The following is a 24918-nucleotide window of genomic DNA, read 5'->3' on the forward strand; positions in this document are numbered from 1 at the left end:
AGCTAAGCTACTGAAAGCTTGATAGTTAATTTCTGATGTTTTATTAATGTTCTGCCACAACTAATGGCTTGCAAGACACTAAATTGAGATAAAGTAATTTCGGGGAGAAACTCCATGGTCCCTGTTTAAGGTTGATGTGGAAGGTCTCTGCCGGCATAGGAGGTGAGACCTGAAAGGCCATGTCAACCATAATTCCTGGCAATATTTAGTTTAACTATCGTTTAACTAATTGATGTGACACGTTGCTCCTCACTGTTTTAACCAATAAAAATCCGGTCATGGAGAGCATTCATCTTATGCTCATGGGTTGTATGCATTTTAGGTTCCAGATGCACTCATGAATTCACTGTAAGGTTTTTTTTTTTTCTTTTTTTGATAAAGCGATGCAGTGGCACTATATCACAAGCAGGGTTGAACCTTTGAGCTTTTCCAACAACAAAAAAAATACTAAACACTACTCAAGGCTTTTATTGACCGCTAAGGTTAGGTTTTGTTACACTCCCACCTGCGCGGGACACGTAGCACCCAGTGCCAACGTAGGGGTCACATGAGGAGGAAACACGGGACTCTTCTGCCAGATATTGTCCAGTTTCGCGGCCCGCACATGGGTACTGGGTGCCGTACGTGCCCCGCTGGCAAGGACGTGATATTTGGTATTAGAGCCGAGGACGACTCTTGTCCAATAGTAGAAAGGATGTGAGGCCCAATAATCCCACATCGGAAAGATTCGTTTCAGAGCTTGGACATATGAGGCGAATTTCTCCAAATCCTACAGACGCATTTTGGATGGAAAACAAAATCGGAAAGGGATGAAGGATGCTTGCGTGAAGCTCCGGAACTAAACAATATCTGGCAGAGGAGCCCCATGTTCCTCCCTCATGTGGTCCCCACGTGGGCACTAGGTGCCTCACGTGCCCAACGTAAATGGGGGCGTGACATTTGGTATCAGAGCTGAGGACGACTCTTGTCCGATGGTGGAAAGGGTGTGAGGCCCAATAGTTCCACATCGAAAAAACTCTTCTAGAGCCTGGGCATATGAGGCGGGTGTCTCCTGAAACCGAACAATATCTGGCAAGGGAGCCCCGTGTTCCCCCTCATGTGGCCCCTACGTGGGCACTGGGTGCCACATGTATCCCGTGGAGGTGGGAGCGTGACATTAGCCTGGGCATATGAGGCGGGTGTCTCCAAATCCTGCAGACGTATTTTGGATTAAAAACAAATCTGAAAAGGGATGAAGGACGTTTGCGTGAAGCCCCGAAACCAGACAATATCTGGAAGGGGAGCCTCCTGTTCCCCCCCTCATGTGGCCTCCACGTGGGCACTGGGTGCCGCACGTGCCCTGCGCAGGTGGAGGCGTGACAGGTTTTATGGGGCGATTTCTATCATGCTCTAGAATTTTAGAAATGAGATTACAAATTGGTAGATTAACATTTAGGTTATACATATCTATTATCAAATTTTTTTTCTCTTCTTTGCTTCCAGATGAGGGCAATTATTGGAGATAGCATCATGTTGTCGTCTAAGTCCCACATAAATTGGAACCTTAAAGTCTAGGTTATACAATTTTATTGTCGAAACCTTTTCTTTTCTATGTTTCCATATGGGTGCACTTAATGGAGATAACATATGCTCTTTACAAGTTGCATATGAGATGATAGCTTAAAACTTAGGTTATGCATATATATTGTCAAATCTTTTCTTTTCTATGCTTCCACATTAGTGCAATTATTGGACAAAACATCATCTTGACGTACGAATCAAATCTGCACTGTCACCTTTTCAGTCAAAGCTACCATGCATGAATGTTATACATCAGCTAGCTACCCACTTCCGGGTCAGGTCTGTGTTAGCAAGGCCACTCTCCTAATAATTTTAGGTTAGAGGACCCACTGCTGATCTCCAAGATGAGCACCATGGATCACCATATTAGAGCCTCCTCTTACCTTATTTCCAGAAACTTTAAATAGAATAATAAATTGGAGATAACATGAACATGAACCTAGATCTGATCTGGTCGAATGATCATATCCGGTCAGGTCAAAAGCTAAAGAGCTATCACTGCCGGAAACAAGGGACAGGCCGCGCGGCGCGGCAGGGGGGAGGTTATTATTATCTATATGATTTGAAAAGCTCTAGCTTTCTGAATCGTGATTGTATATAATGTTATCACATTAGTGTCCTTTGCTTTCTAAAATGAAGTTAAGAACAAGGATCCTAGGGTGCTCCCACATATTTACCTATACGATAATTATTGAAGTATATTGGCATATATTCCATGGGTGCACCCATGCGTTCAAATATGATAATATATAGAGAGATAGACGTGGCTACATTTTCAATTGGATCTTCACTTAGATTCAGTCAAATTTATATTGGACGATGGAGGTCCCATATCGATGTTTCAAGATATTAGATGCAATCTACTACCTTTATACCAACACACTAAGAATTATGTGATTCAAATATTACTAAACTATGCATCAAGTGGTCAAAAAAAATAGATAATTTAAATAACATAAAATAATATACATATTTTTGACCACTTAATGCATAGACTAAAGGTAGTCAAATATATATATATATATATATATATATATATATATATATATAGAGAGAGAGAGAGAGAGAGAGAGAGAGAGAGAGAGAGAGAGAGAGCACTAGATTTGATGCATAATATATATATAGTAGAGGTCATAGATACGTTGATTTAGATCATGGATGCAGGACCCCTATTATCCAATATAGTCCTAACTAAATATGAATGCAGATTCACTTGAGCTCCTAGCTTATGCAACAAATGGTTAAAAAATTAAGCAATCTAAATTAAATTATATATATGTGTGTGTGTGTGTGTGTGTTTGATTGCTCGATACATAAGCTAAGTTTCCAAATTATATGATTTTTGATGTATAAATAGTTTAGAAATAGTAAATCATAATTCGGATAATCGATGCGAGACTCCTATTTTCTAACATAGGTCTAACCAGATTTGAGTGCATATTCACTCGAGTATAGCCATATGGATATACATATACATATACATATGTATACATATTTGTATATATCACTCTCATATCTTCATCATGCGACCTTTGTTGGTGGCTTTACCTTAACTAGCTCACACCATCATCATATTGTCCTAATAAGTAGAATATTTAAATTTCATCCACATTAATGGATTTCATGGATCTGTTGGGATATGCTTAGATAGATAAAATTGTTGTAATTTTGACATGCAGTTCTCAGATGGCACAAGTTTAAAAATACGGAAATGCTGAATTCCTTGCGATCTATAACTTTAGATATTCTACTATTTTTGAGATTAAACATTTCAAAATTTTCTCAATCAGAAAAATACCTATTCGTGCATTCGCTCTTTCTCACTGCCAGCCGGATCAAGAATATTTCATGAATAAGATGTGCAAGCATCCAAACAAAACCAAAGTCTTCTCGGCCTTGTTCCTTGGTGCGGTCGCCGTGGACCCAAAAGGAAGGTCATGCAGTCAAGGCCATGGTCGATGTAGGAACTGGGTGCATGCAGGTGTAGGAAGCAGCAGTTTTGAGGGATGAACGACGTGTTGACCGCCCATTTGGTAATGAATCCCTTTTGCTGTTGTGACTCGCATAGGGGTGGGAAGCTGGTTCATTGTGAGAGCTGAAAACCCGATGAGATGGCTTGGCAGGTGGAAGATGCTGCGTACGGTACTACACGATGCGCCTCTCGTGGTTGCGTGTATTTATGAGCTGTTCCCACCGACCCCTCCATCCATGGCCTCGCTCATGAGTCGTGTTAGCATAATTTTAAAAATACAGGATAATCTATATCATTCATAAAAAATTTTTATTAACATAATTTTATATCAACATATATTATTTTTAAAATAAAAAATAAATTATTTTTTTCTCACTATCTTTTGTTTTTTTTCTTCTTCTGCAAATATTTTAACATGATATCAGAGCCACCGATCAACGAATCTGTTGCTGCCATCTCTTCCGTTTTTTCTATGGTCGTCTTTGCAATGTCTAGAAGCTTTAAGGACCCCTAATGCTAATTTATCAATCTCTATTTCATAGTGAATTAATGCCCAAAGAAATTCTATTTTTTATCTCTGTTTTCTGATGAATCAACACCTAAATATTCTCTATTTTCTGTTGGATTCGCAGATCTTATATTTCCCTACAGATCCTCTATTTACTAGTGAATCAACATTCGAAGATTGCATATTTCTAAGTAGATTTGTATATCATCTATGTTCGGTAGATTAATATTCGAAGATCCTTTATTTTCTAATGGATCTGCAGCTCCTCTCTAATATTTTTTCTCATCGGTTTCAGATTTTCGGTCATCTCTCCTCGCCGTCGCTCAACCTCTTTCTTTCCATCTTCGATTTTATTTATTGCCTCCAACTCCTTCACTATCTAGTTCGGAGTCTCGTACTCCTCTTTTATGGTACCTCTGTCTATGAGGATCTTCAACCTTCGATTGTCTTCTCTTTAAGTTCTGTCCTCGCTGCAACTGTCATCTTCTATGTGTCTTCTTGTTGCCATATCATCAGTCAAATCAATTAGCCACAACAGTAGGCACATAAGTCTGTCACGTACATATCGACGAACACACCAGTTTACTATATTAGTCATCATTTCGGTGGACGTATTAGTCTACCATATTAGATAGCTACGTTAGCATTGCCAAATACATCATTTGTTGCATTAGCTTCCTGATCTGCTGTATCAGTTTCTAAGCTGCTATATCAGGCTCTGTTCTACCATATCAAATTTTGCATTGTTGCATTAGCTTGACACATCAGTATGCCATATCATGATCTAGTTTTCATACTCAAATTGGCACATGTAGTACCATCTTAATTTAAGAGGAGATGTTAACATAATTTTAGAAATTACGTAACAACCTGCATCACCCATAATATTTTTTCCTTGTTAACGTGATCCTATATCAGTCTATATTATTTTTTTTATATAGAGCTAGTAAATGAGTTATATATAACTCTTGAAATATATCGAATAAGATGAATAAAAAAAAATAAATTATTTCTTTCTCTTTATTATTATTTTTTTTGTAAATATTTTAACAGGTGGGTCTCTAATCTCTTAGTCGTGCCCGTGCTAGCACGGCATAGATCGGTACAATTTCATGTTTTCGTGCCAAGGTTTAATATATATGAGTTGTATACATGTACTCACCACACCAGAGGAACTGAATGATCGATCCCGTTCGTCGTTTCCTATGGTGATGCATCATCGCCGACATGTCCACTGGGTCCCATGGTATCAGAGTCCGTTGACTTACGTGGCATGGAGTGATTTGTTTGAGGCGGTGTGTGCTGTTTGATGGTGAACAGAGGATCCACTGCAGGATGAATGGGTTCCGGCACGTTGTACGGGGGAACAGAAAGCGTACAGAGCGAGGACGACGGAATGAAAGGTCAAAATATACTGGTGGTTGGCTTGTCGTTTGGCTCTTTTCCCCGTCACATGCGCCGGGCGTACGTTTCGCCAAATCTATCGCTTTAAAGTTCGGGGAACCCGAGATCTAACGCCCGGAACTGGAGATGATGCACCAAATGCTGGCGTTTGTGCAAGAGGGATTCCGATTTCCGGGTTAGAACTTTGAGCCAGCAAGATCACGTGTTTGGACATGTGTCTTCTGATCATTAGCCGTCTATTTCTGATGAGAAGGCCAAGTTGTGGTGAATGGATCGGTGATAGGACGCAACTGGTTGAATGCAGCACACTGAGCCCGAACACGTGCACGGCTGAGAGGGCGGTGTGCAGTCACCCGGTGGTGGGCATTTATATAACGTGTCCATGTTTTCAGTTCATTCAAAAGATGATTGGTGGAAGGGAATAAGGTATAGGGACCCGAGCAAGTACCCATCGTACCTGACAGATTTGACACCCAACACTTAGGCTTGTAGGCCCCACGGACTTATATGTTCGTCGGTGATTCTACGGAGATTCTCACTGTTGGGCGATCGAGTCCTACTGACTGCTGTGATGATGAATGCATAGACATTTTGTGGAGGTGGTTGAATGATATGCCTGCTATCACTCACTCACTCACGTGCGTGCGTGTGTGGGTGGACCATATTTTTTACACGGCAATAATTAAAAAATATTAATTATTTCCAAAAATAATTTATTTTAAAAATATTAATTACTTTCAAAAGACAGCTTGTTCCAAGAATATTAATTGCTTCCAAAAAGTAGCTTGTTCCAAGAATATTAATTGCTTCTAAAAATCGGCTGGAAGAAAATGTAATAAAGATGGTTGGAGATTACATTTTCTATCCCTTAACCCGGGATGATTAGTGGTTTTAAAATAGTTTGCAAAAAAAGAAGAAGGTTGTCGCAAGTGACTTGGGCTTGAACCCCGTATTTTCTTTGAAATATTAGGTAAAAATCTCAAAGTATACGTCATTGCATATTTATTTTATTGTTTATATTCATATGAGTAGTAGGTTATAAAAAAATTTACATGATTTTCATTTTATAAAAATTTCAGGACATGGACATCGCTTGTTCAAGTGCATTTATGGCTCTTACAAAAATTGACTTGGATTTTGGGCACGAAGAAGTAATGTTGTAGTTTGGAAACACCCTCTCTCCCTCCCCAATGCGGACTTGGTTTCATTTTTCAAACTCAAGGTTGATCATTTTGAGTAGTTGATAAAGATGTTGGATTTTTCTAGTCTATGTTTGGATTTTAATTGATTCTGCTTTTTTGATTGAAATTTTAAAGTGGAAAAGTTATTAGTACAGTATTTGTTGGCTATAATGGTGCATCTCCATTTAATTGAAAATTACTAAAATAGCATCATGTCATCATGGGCAGAGTAGGCACAAAAGCAGTCATGGTGATATGCACTGAACCTTACCATTTCATTTTTATTCTCTCTTAATGGGCAGAGTAGGAAATGAAAAAAAGATGGAAGTATTTCTTTATTCTCTCTTAATAACTAGTTACTTTTATGATTATTATTTTTATTTTCTCTCTCCATTTAATATAATATTGGAAGGATATATTACATTATATGAAGATTCCAGGAAAAAATGTAGTGAAGGTAGTTAGAGACTAATTAATATTTCTTAACGATCGCCTCGAGGGTGATGGTTAGCGGGTTCCTTTTTACACCTAAAAATTTACTATCTCTTTAACATGAGAAGCCTACCTTTTGCTTAGCGAGTGCGGATTTGGATGCTGTCATAATTGGGTGGCTCATGACCAAAAAATTTACAATGGCATTCTTCTAAGGGCTATTTTTGAATCAAGAATAAATTTCTAATTTTGCTATAATTGCATGTACCATCCTACTAGACAATTTTTTCCGTACTATATGTACTATATTGCAGTGCATCATGTCGCTAGCCTGATCTCATTCTTGTGGGCTCTATTCATGCCTTACATTGCCAGTTTTTGTGGTGCACCGCCAATAAAGTGAATATGGTGTAGAGTATGGTTTTTTATTTTTTCGTCAAAAATATCATATTTTATTATGTAAGATTTTAGGGTTACTGTAGCATGGCTCATTTTTAGTAGAATTTTTAGGAGCCACGGAACATAAATTTTTTATAAAAAATTGTCACCTTGTTCGCCACTCATGTTACAATCATGTGTGTAGGCTCTAATCCTGATTAGCAGGAAGAAAGTCACAAACAATCTATACTAATAGAATATCATTATGAAAATATGAGTTGAACTATGAAGAAACACTATATATGAGGGAGCTTATAATCTTTCCCTCCTGAGCAGAACAAAATAGGTTCAGATTTAAACTATATCAATTAAGTCTCCCCTGCCCAAGATGCGAGCAAAAATGTTAAAACTCTGGGCCATGCATGATTGCTCTAAAAAGTGTATCCTTTTACAGCTGTTGTGACAAGCCTTTGGTACTACAGTAATAATAATAATGCTGCGAAAGCAAGGGGAAGAAGCCCCCCTTTTGCGCCTTTTAAAGCCACGGACCTGCAGTTAAAAATGCAAGAGAATAATTATGAGAACCTGCGGACTTGGGTGGCAATCAGTATGAGGAGCAGGAGAAACTTTTCAAATGATCTTTTTCTATAATATTTTTTATCCCACCTCAAAGGATGAAAGGTGGAGCTTTTTTTTTAACCCATCAAAGGGTGGAGCTTTCCAAGTGGGATCTTCTGCTGACAGTGGCTCCAAGGCCTACCCATCAAGCCTTCACAACATCCCATCACCTTTGAATCTTTGCTCATCTTAGTCCTTTTTTTATTGCTCATAGGAAAGAAAGCACGCTCAGAAGACAACGTCAAGGTCACCGCCCAGTTTCATTGAGCAAACTAAATGGTTCTGCTCGTGACCCTCAAAAAAGTGGAGAGTAGGATGAATCGGGTATGGATCAAGTCGGCCAATATCTGTACCTATTTTGTACCATCCTGCAATTAAAAACTTCATATCCATATAAGTTTTGTACCCCTGCCTCGGATCGGATCGCGCCAGATAAAGGAGATGGTGTGAGTCGCCTTTAGTTGGATTAGATCAGATCAGATTAGGAAAAAAAATTTATCATGTATACATTCTAAAATAATTATAATTTTAGAAGGAATGATTTAGATTAAAGTTATATCGGATCGAGTTTGAGGCCGGGCATACTATTACCTAGATCTGACCTAAATCTGCTTCGCATGTTTTATCTAGAACTCATATCCACCTCAGAAGTTAAACAAATCAGATAAAACTGTCCCATTTAGGTTAGATCGGATAAGGTATTCGGTAGGTCAGCTATAATAGCCACTCCTAGATGGGAGATTTGCAGCATTTCGAAGTCTAAATTCTATAGAAATTATTAACTTTAAAAGCATAAATCATGAACATGCACAGAAGCCAACATCAATTCAAAATGTGGGTAACTAAGAGGTGTATTAGGGTACGGAGGCACTTGACATGAAAGTGGCATGGTTGATCTCCGAAACATTCTATGGTAAGGTGTAGTTGCTTATCTACTGGATATGGTCTAAGCCGTTTCTTCTTATCAGATCATCCCCCCTCATTTCATTACCTTAACAAAATTGTGCTTGATGCTTGGCACAATTTTGCTTAAAGAAAGAGAGAGCTAGATCCTACAATATATGTGGCAATGAGATTTTAGTGTCCATATATCATTGATTATATGTTAAAAAAATAAGACTAGGGAGACAATGTTGAAGAATTTGGAACGACCAGATTAGAGTATGCTCAAAACCAAATATAGAGATTCTATGTGGGAATAATGATATACATCCTCAACATTAGATAATATCAAGATGACCTTTTGTGTGGAATGCTATATGCTGATCATTTCGACTAAACTCAAACTCACCCTCGCTTTAACATGAAATGCCCATATTGGTTTGCATGTTTTTTTTTTTTTTTTTTTTGGGATGTCGTCAAAATTAGGCTGCTTTTTTGCTAGTAATTCACCTGGCCATTGTTCTTAGACCTATTTGAGTCAGAAGCTAAATTCTACTTTTTGCTGTCAAAAGTGAGTGCTAGAGTGCTTCGCAGAATGGCCGACAACTGACAATAGTATCCTTCTAGCCAAAGTATATTTCAATCAGAGATTTGAATGCTCCACTTGGCTACCAACAATGCCTTCATCAATGGTTTCAGTTGCAGATTGGGCAATCCTATTTCCTTCCTTTGTATAGCACAAAGGAACATCTAAGAACCCACTTTTATTCTGAATACTTTCATCTGCCAGAATCCCATTCAGATTTATTGGGATTCTCTTCATCACTGTAGACATGTTGTAGTTAACTTTTAGAAAGATAAACCTTGTTCCCACCCAAAATAAGTTCTTGCCAATCCACTTACACATTATTCTTTTCTTTTTTTTTTTTTTTTTTTTGAAGCGGGTTTATCATACCTGACGGGTACGAATACACCCTAAACATTATTCTTTGCTCAGTAAATTCCCGTAACTTTTTTGTGACCCCCAAAAAGCTAAACATGGAGAGAAAGCATCCGAGGCCAAAAGGCTATGTGAATCGAAAACAAAATAGAAGAGAGACAGCATAGAACTGATGCAACCCCACCCCTTTCATGTCCCCAAGATATGTTAAGAGAAACCAGGACGGAGGAAAGGAAGAGACAAATGTTCAACAGGAAATGAGAATTTAGAGGGAACCCTTTTTTTTTTCCCCTTCTTCCTGAAGTAAAATTATGAGGGAACTTTGGCAATTGCATTCCAGCCTGTGGTTTTTGTCGCTGAAACTAACTCAGCTTTTCTCTTCTGGGCCTGATGGGCCCTTCAATCATGCAACTTGCTGTGGGCCCCTACTTGAACTAGAGTATAGTAAGAATGCCATTTGAACTATTGAATGAACTACTCATGATTCTTTCCTTGGCCAAACTACTCATTAAATTGTTCTTGGAAATCTTACTAATAAACGATTATTCAATTACTCCTTTTTTGAAACAATTAAGTTAATAGCAACAAATTCATGAAACACTTACTGAATACAAATTAATAATGCTATGTGTTGTCATAGGAGGTAGTGTTTTTGCATTCTTTTTATTATTTTTTCTCTCCAACATTTGTTTTTTAAAATAAATAAATAAATATATGAGCACATCAATGATCCTCCATTTTTTTAATTCTTCATTTTTTTTACTTATTTTATAGTTATTTACAGGTCTTTTCAATTTTGTAAAACTTTTGTGTTTTTCTGAATTCTGAACTTTTACCACCTAGCTTAATTTCTCTCCCAAACCATCTATGTGCTAGAATACTAGGTTGGCTTGCTTTTATTTATCAAATTTTGGTTTATTGGTATTTGTGAAACCTTTTCCTTATCTATATATATATACTGGTTCATGAAGAAGACGAGCGCGACAAACATTCCATGATTTCATACAATCACATATTCGAGACTAAAGTTAAAGTAGTCAATGAGACATGGTGCATGTATTATTATTGATATATTCTTCCTTTTGGGTTCAATCCCTCATCCCTGTGCCTAACGCATGGAAGACTTATGCGTTCCCTCCATCATTCTTCCTTTCACTTTCTAATGGTGGATTGATGGATTCCTAATGGCAATAATACCATCCTATATTATCCTAGGTTACTTTAGATAGAGATGGTATAATTGAAGCTCTTGGGTTCATAAGTGGCCCTCTGGATTTACAAGAGTGGGCTAGGTCATGCCTCATGGGTTGAAATTATTGGGGGTGGTGTTACCATGTGACATGTCCTCTACTTTAGAGATGTTTAAATGTAAAACGTTAATGGTGTCATATCATTGTCTAAATCCATGACATTCTTGACAGAGGGAATGAATCTTTGTCTATTTGCCAATGCCCCAAGTGTCTGAGAAGGAAAAGACCAACAAGAAATGAACGAGGGGGATGGTTAGAGTAGCAACCTGCAGCCTTGTGAGGGTGGCCTTTCACTTTATGTTACATCTGTTTTGTGGGGTTGCTAGAATTCAAATGATGAAGCATCAGAGCAGTAAAGATTCCCAGATGCAGGATATCACTCCCCTCCAATGACCAAACTCCAAATAGCTTGCTTGCTTGCTTGCTTTCAGTGGAAAATGTTTGTAATGTGCTATAGACACAAGGGCATAAGCAAAAAGCCTCTTATCGAATAGGTCTTAGGGTTCTTGGATCTTATTGCACTTCTGGTCCTACCTATAAGGCTGTAGAACAGTAGTAAGTGACTTCATGTATTTCCATCCATTTACTATAAGTAAAAAATCTTCACCTAGGTCCATTACATGTTCATGTCACAACTATCTCAAATCGTTTTCGAAATGTATATTCTTTTTTGGAGGTATCCCTCTTTTATTCAGGTCAATCTCTTAAAACCAGCTCAAATAATTGGTTTACTCTTTGTGCTTTAAGGACCAAAAAAAAGTCATTAAAATTCTTGAGAAATTTAATTACGATTTTGTGTGGTGCTGCATTCATTGTCATCTAAATCTTTTTTCAACTAAAAGCAGTGAATCATAAAGCAGATTTTTCCAGCCAGATGTCAACCTAAACATAGATTTTTTCAAGAAAAAGGTGACAGAGAGGAGCTATCTTGCTTTTATATTTTGAATTCGTACACTAGAGAGACCAACTTCATGAGATTCTCCTAACCATGAAACAGCCAAGATGAAGGGAAAGAATTGCAAGCTTTGACTTGAGCTTCCTTCGAGTCCTTCAGTGCGAGTCGCAAGCCTTTCATAATCAAATAATTATTTGTGCTACCAGGACTTGATAGGAAGGTTATCAGTTTAAAAAAAAAAAAAAGATACAAAAAAAAATAAGGAACATCTAATGAACCACCAAACCCCATTCTTCAATAAGAATATGCCTTGGAGATATATGCTGTACATGATTAAAACCAATATAGTTAACTACATTTTTTTTCTTTTGCTAAGACGGATGGTTCATACAGTGCTAGCACAAGTATATCAAAAAAAATTGAAAAATAACAAATTTTAGAGCGCTTTAGGTAGATCCTATTTTCGACCCATAAGGCACCTATTGGCCACGTACGAGGCCATCCAATCCGCGGCCCTATTGGCCTTCCTGTAAATATGCTTGGCCTAGAACTCCATGCCGCCACCGACCATGGCCCGGTTGTCTCGAAGTACGGGTTTCTTGTGTATTTTTCATCATCTTTACAACAAAACCAAGTTAGCAAGGGTGAACTATGTTAGGGTATATTATTTCTCTAATGATATTAAAAATCACTTCCCTAATACAACGATCCTTTTTTATGACATTACTTTCAGTCATAGGGTGCATTTTTTCTCAAGTAATTAAATATTAGATTTTTGCATAGATACCCTTCTAAATATTCAAATTTGCATTTATACCCTCTTAAAATTGATATTTTTATCTATATTCTTATAAAACACCGTTATTATACAAATGCCCTAATCTAACGGTTATTCTAACACCGTTAAATAAAATTATATTTATATGAATTAAAAATTAAATAAAATTTGGTAATGACAATTTTATCCTCGTTTTCTTCCCCTGCAGATTGGGATCGCGATCGAGATCGCTATCACACGGGCAATCCGCGGGGGGACAGATCACACAATTCCATTTCGAGCACTACTAGTCTCTCTCTCTCTCTCTCTCTCTCTCTCTCTCTCTCTCTCTTTTTTCTTTTTTTTTTTGCGCACTACACCAAGCCAATTAGACCTTGTTTAGAGCGTTCACTTTTCCTCCTCCTCCATTGCATGGTAGGCTTTTCTGGAAGCCTGGAAGAAAATTTTAGATGAGTCCTTGTTTTTGAGTGGAAGGATTTTAGATTCGTTCAATTTTGAATGAAGTCTTTGGATGAAGACAAATAGCTTGAAACACCTGCAGTTTGGTGAAGAGAGGGTCTGTTTGGTTTGCTTTTTTGCTCTTAAGACTGTAGAGCTGCCAACCTTCTAACTTGGCCGTGGCAGGTCCACAAGAATGAAGTCATGCTTTCAATAGACTTAACTATCATATTCAAGGGACGCACAAGTCCGAGATCATGGATCTGGAAGTGTTGCATCACATCAAAAGGCTGAGGTTCATCCGCTATCATCTTTCGCCATCCAATTCCCACATGAGCTTAAAGCATCTACAAATGGGAGTCGTGAGATGGCTCCTCGCATTTCATGACCTCAATTTTTTTGTAACGGGTACTCCCAAGTGACTTGTTGGTCATATTGTTTGATTTGTCTATTCACCTAGATTTGTGTCACATTCACAGAAAATAGATATTTTGTGCTATTTCCAAAAGGTAAAAGCTTATGAATATCGTCTTGATCATTGTAGAATAAAATAGATTGCTAAAAAAAGAAAAAAAAAAATCCATATCCAACATAATCTCCACTGCTCCAGCAAAACATGCGATCAAATTTGCAATTAACAAAAAAATGAAAAAGAATAAGTATAAGAATTAACTCTATATCAACCAATAAATTATATTTAGTAATAATGCTGAAAGCAAATAAGGAGCAAAAGTTGGGATAGATATATCTAACATGTACCAATCAAGATTGTGGGTAGGCACTATCTTCTCTAACTAAAATTTCCTTTTTTGAAGCTTGCTTTCGGGGTCGTCTTTTATTTTTTGTTCCTCTTGGTGCTACGAACACTGCATGTGTGCCTTCTGTAATTGATAGTCTTTTTAATGATGAAAAAATAAATCTACTTAAACATTTTTTAAGATGCATGAACATTCGTTTCTCTTTCACCCTCTCCAAATGCATTGCTCTTTTGTTAGTATAAAGGGCCTAGCAGCAGGAAAGAATTTAACAAATCAACATCTAGAAACCATCAAACCCTTATAATAAAGATAACAATCTGACCATTCAAATTTGGGCCATAAAACTACTATGGCATTTAGAAACAACAATTTCACTTTCTCAGACATCAACCGGTGTTCTTCAATCCCAAACAGCAGAGCTCCTTTAAATATTATGGAAATAGGGAGAAAGAAAGGAGATTGATCACTGTGAAGGAGGAGATTGCGATCCCAAACAACAGAGCTCCTTTAAATATTATGGAAACAGGAAGAAAGAAACAGGAAGAAACTAGCATCCAAGCAATCCATCTCCAAGACTTCTTTGCTCATAAATAATTCATCCCCATTATCTCACGTTACTTTCTCCTCAGATAAACACAAAGAAAACCAATCTTTTTTAATCAAACAATATCCAAATATCTTTTTCTGGCTAAATATACTGCTTGCGGATGGCAAAAAAAAGGTAGATCATTGCTTTAAAGAAAACCAAACATATTGCATTAAGTTTTTCTTATCGAACACCACCTGATTGCCATCAAAATCAAAGCCTTCCACCAAAATGGAGAAAAAAAGAAGAAAGGAGATCAAAACAGAGCAAAAGAACCCAGGAAACCTGAAAGTGGAGGGCAAATCTATATTTTTTTTGAGAGAGGCAAATCTATATTCTCGTTTTTGTCTGAAACCTCGAATGAATTTCAGATCTCCCAAACACGGCAGGGGATTCACCACCTTCGCTACGTTCACCGACGCATAGACAAGGGGACAAGATCCTCACAACCTCGGTTCCATAGCGACAGGCGGGCAAGCCCTTGAGCTCGGGCCTCGCTTTTGGAGAAGCTTCTTCGTCAGGGTCCAAAGCTCTTGCCATCGGCATTGCGCCTTTTTTCTTTGGATGCCCGCGGGATCGCCTGTGGGATCGCGAACGCGATCGCCATTCGCCATCCCGATCTGCAGGGAAAGAAGGCGGGAATAATAACGTCATTTCCAAAATTTATTGTATTTTTAATTTATATAAATATTTTTTTAACGGTGTTAGATTAATCTAAAGACATTTGTATACTAACAGTATTTTATAAGGATATAGATATAAATATAAATTTTAAAAGAGTATACACCTAAATTTGAATATTTAGAAAGGTATCCATGCAAAAAAAAATTTAAATATTTAATATAAGATTTTGTATTATCTAAAGTCAACAAACGATGGCAAAATGAAGTTGATAGCCACGGAAAAAAGAAAAAAGAAACGTTTTTTATTCAGAAGAACTGGACTAAAATTTCAATCTTACATGGTAAGAGGAATGGAAAACATCTACTTCCACAAAGAGATCATAATTCCCGGATTTGGAAGACTGGGAAAAGCAAAACAAAGAAAAGAAGTAAATGAAGAACACATTGATCAGTTGGTTTTGAAGAAAAAACAGCAGCCGAAGGGTAAAAGAAAAGGACGCATAAGACTTTCCACAATATCAAATTTCTAAAATAATATACCTAAACTAAGACAAAAATCAACTTAATTGTCTTCCTAATCCGAGGTTCTGAATTTTAGAAGTTATGTATACACACATATGTACATATATACATACATACATACACACACACACACACACACACACACACACACACATATATATATATATATATATATATATATATATATATATATATATATATATATTCACACACACACATATATATATATATATATATATATATATATATATATATATATAAATATATATATACACACATACATACATGCATATGTTTGGGCATAAGAAAATGAAAAGATGCTGGTATTACCATTCCAAGGATAAATCCAACGTCCTTATGGGCTAAGGTTCTCCGAACGCCGGATCTTGGTGGAGAGGCGGAGATAGAGAGATCTCGAGGGAAGATGTCATGGAGTTGGGAACAAGATGGAGAAGAGCGGCGTCGATATCGATAATCGAAGATGAAAGCTTTATTTTTAGGTTCTCTCCAAAAGAAGAGGAGGACCTGATCAACATAATAAAACTACTAAACGGGAAGCTTACTTAGATATTTTCATTTCCTTTGTTTTCTATTTTATATGGTCCATATGGATATTGTAAATTACCGGTTTCAGTATAAAAATATGAAAGATAAAGTTATATATAAATCTCTATATTGACTTTTCAGATAACTATTTTTGGATCTGTCTATCAAATAGGCAGCATACGTTATTATGATTCTATGTATGATTAATTTTTAATTCTTTTATAATAAAAGTAGATATAGTAATCTATCTTTCTTGTTATCTAATATTAAATTATTTATGATACATGAAGTGTTTGAGTGAAAACTAATTAGAGGAGGTGGGAGGGGCCGTTATTACCTTTTGCATTTTCCATGCTTTGTTGATACGCAGTGGTGCAGAAGAAAGAAAACAAAGGAAAAGGGAAAGAAGAGGATCTTGAACTCAAGGGAAGTCTAAAGAAAAGAACTTGGAGCACAGAGGAAAAGAAGAGAAGAGAGGAGACCAAACCTCTCCAGTTTTGGAGAGATTAGAAAAAGAAGGCCTGCAGAGAAGTCATTTCTCCACATTACTTTTCTCCTCTCTTTTGATTTTTAATTCAAATAAGCGATTTTAAATTTCTATTTTTTCCCCCCAAAAACTATTAATTAAACAAGAAAACATGGGTTTCCTTCTCTTCTCTCATAATTGAACGAGAGATTTGTATTTTCTTGTCTCTTCTCTTTTGCTCAAGCCTTTCAATCTAAATATGGTTACGGGGATTGCCGAGGGTGAAAAAATCTAATCTAGAATAGCCATCCGGCACGAAACTGCCAGAAATAAATATATTTATGCAATTTTCTTTTTACTGGGACTTGATATGCCTTGGAACCAACCACAACGATGGGGAGGACCAGCCGATCAGACCCTTCCACGAAGTTTTTATCTAATCAACTTGAGCTCGCCACATGGCCAGCTTAGAAGCGCACAAAGATTTCTTTGAATTTAAAATTCTCTCTCTAGTTGTCAACACCTCGGCCACGATCATAGGCAGTCTTCCAAATCGTGCTAGCATGATGAACGAGCGAAACGACCGCATGTAATCCTCGGAATACGCATTGGCTCACCAAAGACAGCCAACCAACGTGCTTGAATCCGTCGACGACAAACGTTGGCCTTCGCCTATACAATCCAATTCCAAATTAAAAGGACCTTCTAGGTAAGTGCTTTCGAGCTTTCATACGCTACCATGTTGTTGCTCTGCCACTGTCAATTTTTGTTGTTCTCTAAGAGTCTTTCTAACTTAGGCATCAAAAAGTTCTTTACTAGATACTCCCCGTCAAGAAAATTTCTTAGGATTGAGAACGAACTAGCTTCCAAATCTAACATAATAAAAAGTTTCGTAATTCTGTTCACATGCTTTAATTTTTTTATAGAAAAATGATATGGAGAGTGATGGATGGGTCGCTGGATTTCGAAATATGAGATTTCATTTAAACTAGTCTTATCCCTAATTAGTTTATGATTATCACATATACTAAATTTTTAAATTTATTGTGATTATAATGATATATTTGAAAATAAATTGAATTATTTTTGATTTTTGAATACTGTGTTGTGCTCTACTCTTAGGTATATGTATGGGTTGACGGGCAGATATGAGTTTATATAGAATGAACGGCTTGGGCGTAGGTTTGTCTTGTCCTACTTGATTATAAATAGGTCGGCATTGATTGAAAGTTTTTTTTGATCCAAACCTACTTCAACCCGACTCAAACTTGACTGACCTGATCTCTACTTGAGGCGTAACTTAATTTAAGGTCCACTAGCTTTAGTGTTAAGCGCACCAAATGACATAGTGCAACTAGTATGTGCTTGAAGAAATCTCGGTCCGGATCATACCCGACTCACATGGAATTAGATCATATTTGAAAATACCTAAATCAACCTGACGACAATAATCTTGAAGTCTCGAGTTTAGCCCGTTTGAACCCTTAGACCCCTTAGATCTAGGCCTACATTAGGCCGATTTAAAACCAAATCTAACTTAGCCCAAAACCCAAATAGGTCAGTCAATTCTAAATTTTAAATCCAAAGGCAATTCTGAATCAAACCTAGCTCTAGCTAGAGTCAAATTCCAAAACTCACAAGTTTGAAGGAGGAGCGGTTTAGAGGAGAAAATCTGGGTGGTAGGTAATAAAAAACTTTACCAACGCATGCATGTCCAGTTTTCCATCCACGAGTCAAAAGCCGTTGATTGTTTTCAGGTGCGTTGGAGAAGAGACGAGGATGACCGGCGGAGATGCAGCCGTGCATAAAGAGTTTTCATTTCTTGGACCGGTCGTCGCCGGGCGCTGCAAGATTTTCCGGAGCTTGTCAATTTCTTATTTCTTTATTTTTATAGGGCGGATGGCTGAATCAATTCTAATATAAATACATTCAAAAATATCAGAAAATAAAATGTCACAAAGCCCCACCGAAATAGTTGACCTAGTAGCCTACAAAAACTCTTTAGAGTGCTCCATTGTAAAAAAGGTACCCAATTCGCCGCTACTTTCGCCTCACACTAGTGTGCCGGATACAAGGGATGTATACTCCCTCGAACTTCTTCGGATGTCATGTAAGAGGGGGTAAAAGATCATCACCCCAACCTGGCCTTACATCTAACAAACCGTCGTGGCTGAATCACCCTCAATTGCAATACAGTCTGCCCTCAGAACCTGTCTGGCATTGGTGATACTTATCCAAACCGCTCCGAGTTCTGTCCCGAAAATCGAGATATCAAAAATAGCAGAACCACCAACTACTAGCAACCTTGAATCCGAGCCTCAGATTACAAAGCCAGCTTCTCCTCCACCTTCGGACATTCTACCATTAAAGTTGATCTTGAAGAAATTTAAAGGTGGGGGGCTTCGAGATAAATGTAGCTAAACAGGATGCAAATCAGAGTAGGAGTCCCAAATATCTCGACCCGTCACAGTTACCCCAATAGAGACATGATGAATGACCGCTTAAGTCATAGCTCTCTTCAACACAAATCTCATCAATAGTTTACCGCTCTCAAAGATGTAGGTATTTTTGGCTACCAAGATACAATAGGCAGAATAAGCAGCCCTGATGCCCTAGTGTCCAAACCGCTCATCGCTAATGCTGCCCTGCAGAGTCTCAAGAAAAGTTAGAATTGGTGTTGCTGACCGGAGAAAATCCATGGGTTAGCTCGTAAGTCTTCACACCTAAAGAGCCCTCCGGCATAAATAATAATAAAAAAAAAGACTATCTCCACACTATAGAAAGAGCAGGTGAATATTCATCACCCGGTCTCTCAACACCCCCCAGATGGGGAGCTGACCTCAAGCTATTTTCTAAATGAAAAAGCTAATCCTAGGGTGAACTCCGAGTTTCCATATCTACATGCTATCAAGTCTCCAGGTGCGTCGCCCCTGGCCGTAGGAAGACCTTCAGGCTTTCATGCAAGAGCTGTTGTGAAAAGAAATCGCAATGGATAACCCCCTCGGCTGACCACAGTCTCAGGCTTGGGCGCAAACCTCTCTCCTGGGACCAGCTCCCATTTGTACTCCCAACTGACACTGTAGTAATTCCACTTGACCCGATGTGACACACGGCATGCTTTAATAAGCGCGTTAAATTGAATGCTCCCGTACCAAACCGAATGCCTTCTTCCATCAATCCGCTCGGTGGACCTAATTTGTACCATTGGGCCCACCGGGAATTAGTGGAGTTTTAAGACACCCCGACTCCTTCCTCTCGTTCTCCAGTCGTCCGTCTGTGGAATAGTGACTGCTCCGCGTATAACGACACCCAATGTGGACCTAAAACGTATAACGACACCCAATGTGGACCTAAAACTAAAAGTGTAGCACTAGCGCTCACATGTATGTCTCTATTAACTCCAGCTACGAGCAAGGAGTTGTATCATTTAAAGAAAGAAATTAATTTTCTCTGTACCTTATATAAATGGACACCATATCATCATTCAATTAGCCATGCTTTTACATATTTATTTAACAAAAAAATTCAAATCCAATCACAAACTTCACGATCAGCTCCGCGCTGCAATATTTCTTAGTTCACATAAGTTATAAATAGAATCCGCTATAACATTATTTGCAACAACCTATGATTTTATCTAAAAAGACTAGACATAAGATATTATTTAGATTTCTGAATTCTATACAAGCATCCAAAATCTACCCAATGAATAACCGATATGGAACTAAACATACGTCCACGTAGATCATTACAATTTATGGTGCCTGGGTCATTAATCCCGCAACTTGCAAATTTTTGATGAATTTAGAAGACTATCTGGCTCTATTAGCATAGGAATATTTTATGGAGCAATGCTATAATATAATTAAGAAGGAGAATGCCAAGTTCCTGCAGCATTTTCATCAACTCATCCATCAAAGTAAATTGATATTACAAATATCTTGTAATCAATTAAAAACTGTTGGACCAATAAAAACAAGCGGATTTTTGGAAAAAAAAAGAAGTAATGAAGGAGAATGCGTTTTGCAATCCATACTCACATGGACTTTAGGGTGCAGCACTTTTTTGATGACCAGTTGCCGTACGATTCAAAATTTGTAGCATCTGCATGCCTTGATCAATTAAAGAGCACCACATTTTAAAGCCCATGTGATTCTAGAGTCCATTTAGCCCCATTCATTTAACATGTTCTATGCAATGCCAAGAGTATGTGTGCAGCCAATCTTGGTCGGGCATTGAATCGGGTTTGGATTGTATCATTTGCATAAAAGAATAATTGATCCTTTTTTTCATGACGTCAACTATTGGATCGCACTTTATGCAGCTTTCAAAGCACTCTAATTTCTATCTTCCAGCACAAATAGAAGAAGACATTGCACGATCCAACGGTTCACATTATTTTACAGAAAAAAAATATATATTCATTCAGCCAAAGATACCTATCACCATCAAGGAGGCTCCGGGCCCAACGGGCCAAACCCATACGAGAGTTTGAAAGGGCCCAAACAACCCCACAACGCAAACGAAGTCTAAAATATATCTATATCCATTTCAAAAGGGCAAAAAAAAAGAAAAAAATATCTCTCTCACCATTGACCATGCTATAAAACCCCACCCCTCTTCTGTAGAGAGAGATCTTTTCTCCTCTTCTCCGATGGCCCCGCGTCTGTTCCCCCGAATGACCAAACTGCCCCCGGCCCGCCGGCCCGTCGCGCGCTAGCTCGGAGGGCATTTGGGTCAATGTAGGGGCGCTGGACGTGGTGGAGCGATAGAAGGCAGACAGGATGGAGCCAGGCATTCGAGAGAGGAACCACGGCGGCTTCTACGGGGGGAGAGACGCAGCGAGAACGACCCAAACCACTCGCCGTACGCCGAAGCTCGGTGTCCCTCGCATGGTGTTTATGTATCTATGCACACACGGGATCTAACGGTCCATGATGATGTATCACCTCCTCCCCCTTTCTTTTTCTTTTTCTTTTAGTCTGATTACTCTTCTTTCGGGTATGTAGTCGTCGAATATACATTATTATTTTTTTTTGTGTGTTTTACTTTTTTTATGGGAATTGGAAATTTGGATTCCATTTTGCTCTTCTATTTTTGGTGGATTTATAGGAGTGATATTTGATTGGTGTTGTTTAATTAATGTTCTTGTCTGTTATGCTTGTTTGTTTGCTAATTATGATAGGGAAGGGTTTGGTTTGCTGCTTGTTTAGTAAATGCTGGCTTGGGCTTCTGATATTTTCCTAGATTTGATTGGATTGGATGTTGTTTCTTTGAATTCTGATCTGCCTTTCTTTTATTTTTTAGTTTCCCCTTCTCCTTTTGAAATTGTTGTATGTGTACGTTATTTAATTATTCTTCTCTTTTTCATGCGGAGAATTATTGTTGATTGTTTAGAGTGATTTTTAATCTTTAGAAGCACTGTAGCATCGATTCCTTTTTTCTTGTTTTATTCGATAAAATATTCTCTTCTTTTGATTAAAAAAAAATTCTTTAGTAATTTTGTTCAAAATGGTATATATTCTCTTCATATTGACGTTCGTTTTCCATGTCTTTGTCGATCAGGTTGACAAATGTTTATGGCAGCATTGTCCAAGAAAATGAATGGTTACTCAAGAAAAGATTAGCGTTGTTGTAGCATCAATTCCTTGTTTGTTGTGTTACTCAAGAAAAGATTCCCTTCTCTCCTTTTTTTCAGCAAAAATTCCTTCTGTACCTTTTGTCCAGATCGGTCGCATTCTCCTACTACTGATATTTGTTGTCCGCATGAACATTCTCATTGACAAATGTCTCTGGCAGCATAACTGAATACTCAGGCATCGGTAAACTAGTTGATCGCCTCTTGTGAGATTGCAAACTGATCCATATTGCAGCGTTATCTCCTTACTGCTATCATCAAACCTAGTCACTCTTTCTTTTCTATGCATCCCCAATATGCATAATGATATGTTGCCTAAACTAATAAATGTGAGGTTCAGCATCTTGGATGATAATTTTGCTATGATTATCATATGGCAAGAATGTGGATTCATTTGGCTCTCTTACTTCCACATTCATTTTTTGTGTGTCTATGGCACATGCATTAGCAAGGGAAATTTGTGATCTTCATTAAAATTAACTTGGTAATGACATATATTGAACTTGATCGATAGCTTTATGATCATTTTATGGCTAGAATAGCATCCAGATTTTAAGTGTAGAGGCTCAATGAATGGTTTTGTTTGTTCCTCTTTGTTTGCTATCTTGAGTACTAGACTTCTTCTGGCTTTTCTATTGGCTTTTAAAGACTTGGCATGATAATCCCCTTTTCCTTATTTTTATCTTCTTTCCAATCTTGGAGCAGATGTTCAATAGGGTGCTGGAGCAAGGTTTGTTTTTAACCTTAACCTATATAAAACTATTCCTCAGTTGCCTTGTGACTTTAGAAAAGAGCAAGATAAATGTTCATGGAGATGCCACATTGTATTAGCAAAAGCCTAAGAAGTTTGACGGAGAACTAGATGGAGAAGGACTTAGCCTCTTAACAAAGGAACTAGCAAGGCCCACAATCTCAGTACCAGGTACCGTATCGGTACCTTACTGGTTCGGTATGGTACGGTCAATATTGTATGATATGTATTATGTACCCAAATGGCTTTCTAACTATTTTTCTCAATTTTTATATCGATACGCCTCAATATAGATTGATACACTTTGGTACGGGTCAGTATGCACCTCGATACACCTCAATAAAGATCGGTGTGCCGCGGTACAGGGTGGTACAGTTTTGTATGGAGTGGTAAAGGATTTGTACCGACTCGAAATTGAGTTTCGTATTAGTTTTCTCTTGGTATGGTACAGTATGCCCCATACCGGGCGGTATGAGGCAAGAGGCAGACCATGGAAACTCGCATTTGATGGTGAGTATCCTTGTTTTGGTTCAACTACCTTTGTTGTTGTTCTTGTATCTTCTTTTAAGATTTTAGTTTTGCTAATGAATCACTTGGTGATCTTATACATGAATTTTTTGGGGAGAGTGTGGTGGATCAGATGAGTTCTATCCCGATTCTGGACCTATGATAAATTGGAAACTTGAGAGGAATTTTGCGTACTTGAGGTCTTGTTGTTTCTAGTTTCAAAACTCAATCAGCCACATATGGTTCTTTTGCATTAGTGATGTTGCTAAAATTAGAGGCTTTGTTTGGATCTCTTGTTTGTTTACAAGTATCGATCTTCAGAGGAAAATGTTATGGAAGGTCTCTAGTGTGTGCCTGGGGTTTGAAGGGGGTGCATCTTTCGTGGATCTAGTGCTTGGTAAAGAATTAGCCTCATAGGACAGTGCTCATGTTCATTGTCAGGGGAATAATTGGTACTATAGTTTCTCTCAGCATGAAATTCCTTTTTCAAGTTATGTTTTTCCAGTTTCTTCTTGATGCTACTTTCATACAAGTGTGGATATGAATTACCTGTATAAGATTTTTTTTTTGGTGGGTTGGTAATCTGTGATAGGAAGATACCTGCATATGTTTGCAAATAAAGATAAGAGTACGACTTTTTATGTGGCATTTCTAGTTGACAATTCTTTGATTAGCTTTTTCGAAACATAGAGCTGGTCATACTTTCTGGTTTCAGCAGACTAATTTGTAGTTTCTTTTTCCCATTAATGAGAAATCTAAAATAGAGAAAATCAAAAGAATAAAGGAGATTGGATTTAGAAAAACTATCTTCTTCTTTATGATGCCTAACTCAGATGTTGCGTATGAACCTTTTGAGGACATTAGGAAAAAGTTTTACTTCATTGGTACATCATTCTTCATCTCCTCTCCAAGTAAGAGGTCCCAGGTTCAGACCCCAAAAGTGTTGAATAACCGCTGTGATCTCAACAAAGAAAAAAAGTTGTACTTCATCTGACATTAGTGCTAGATAATATGCTCAAATTTTTGCAGCTATCAGATAATTTTATTAACACTGGGATGTTTGAAGTTGGCTCTTCAGCTTAGAGCTTATGCCTCAGAAAAGGCTTAAGTTTTGTGCATCAAATGTTTCTTTTTGTTTCTACAGTCTTTCCAAGTCCATGGAAATCATAGATGATTTTTCTCTGGTTGGATTGCATGTTGGCTTTCCATGTTTCATGGCTCACTTAAATGTGTTTGCTCCCTTTTATGTTGAGCAAATCTCATTTTCCTTTCCTTTAATCAACTT

General features: G+C 37.8%; 1 long non-coding RNA gene across 1 annotated transcript; it reads left to right on the top strand.

Moving 5' to 3' along the window:
* Positions 1-21326: 21326 nt before the first annotated feature.
* Positions 21327-24059, top strand: LOC103704255. The gene is made up of 2 exons (XR_603585.4): positions 21327-21679; positions 22303-24059. It is a non-coding gene; the product is annotated as an uncharacterized LOC103704255 (long non-coding RNA).
* Positions 24060-24918: the final 859 nt, after the last annotated feature.

This window comes from Phoenix dactylifera, chromosome 15 (genome assembly GCF_009389715.1).
Source record: "Phoenix dactylifera cultivar Barhee BC4 chromosome 15, palm_55x_up_171113_PBpolish2nd_filt_p, whole genome shotgun sequence".
NCBI lineage: Eukaryota > Viridiplantae > Streptophyta > Magnoliopsida > Arecales > Arecaceae > Phoenix > Phoenix dactylifera.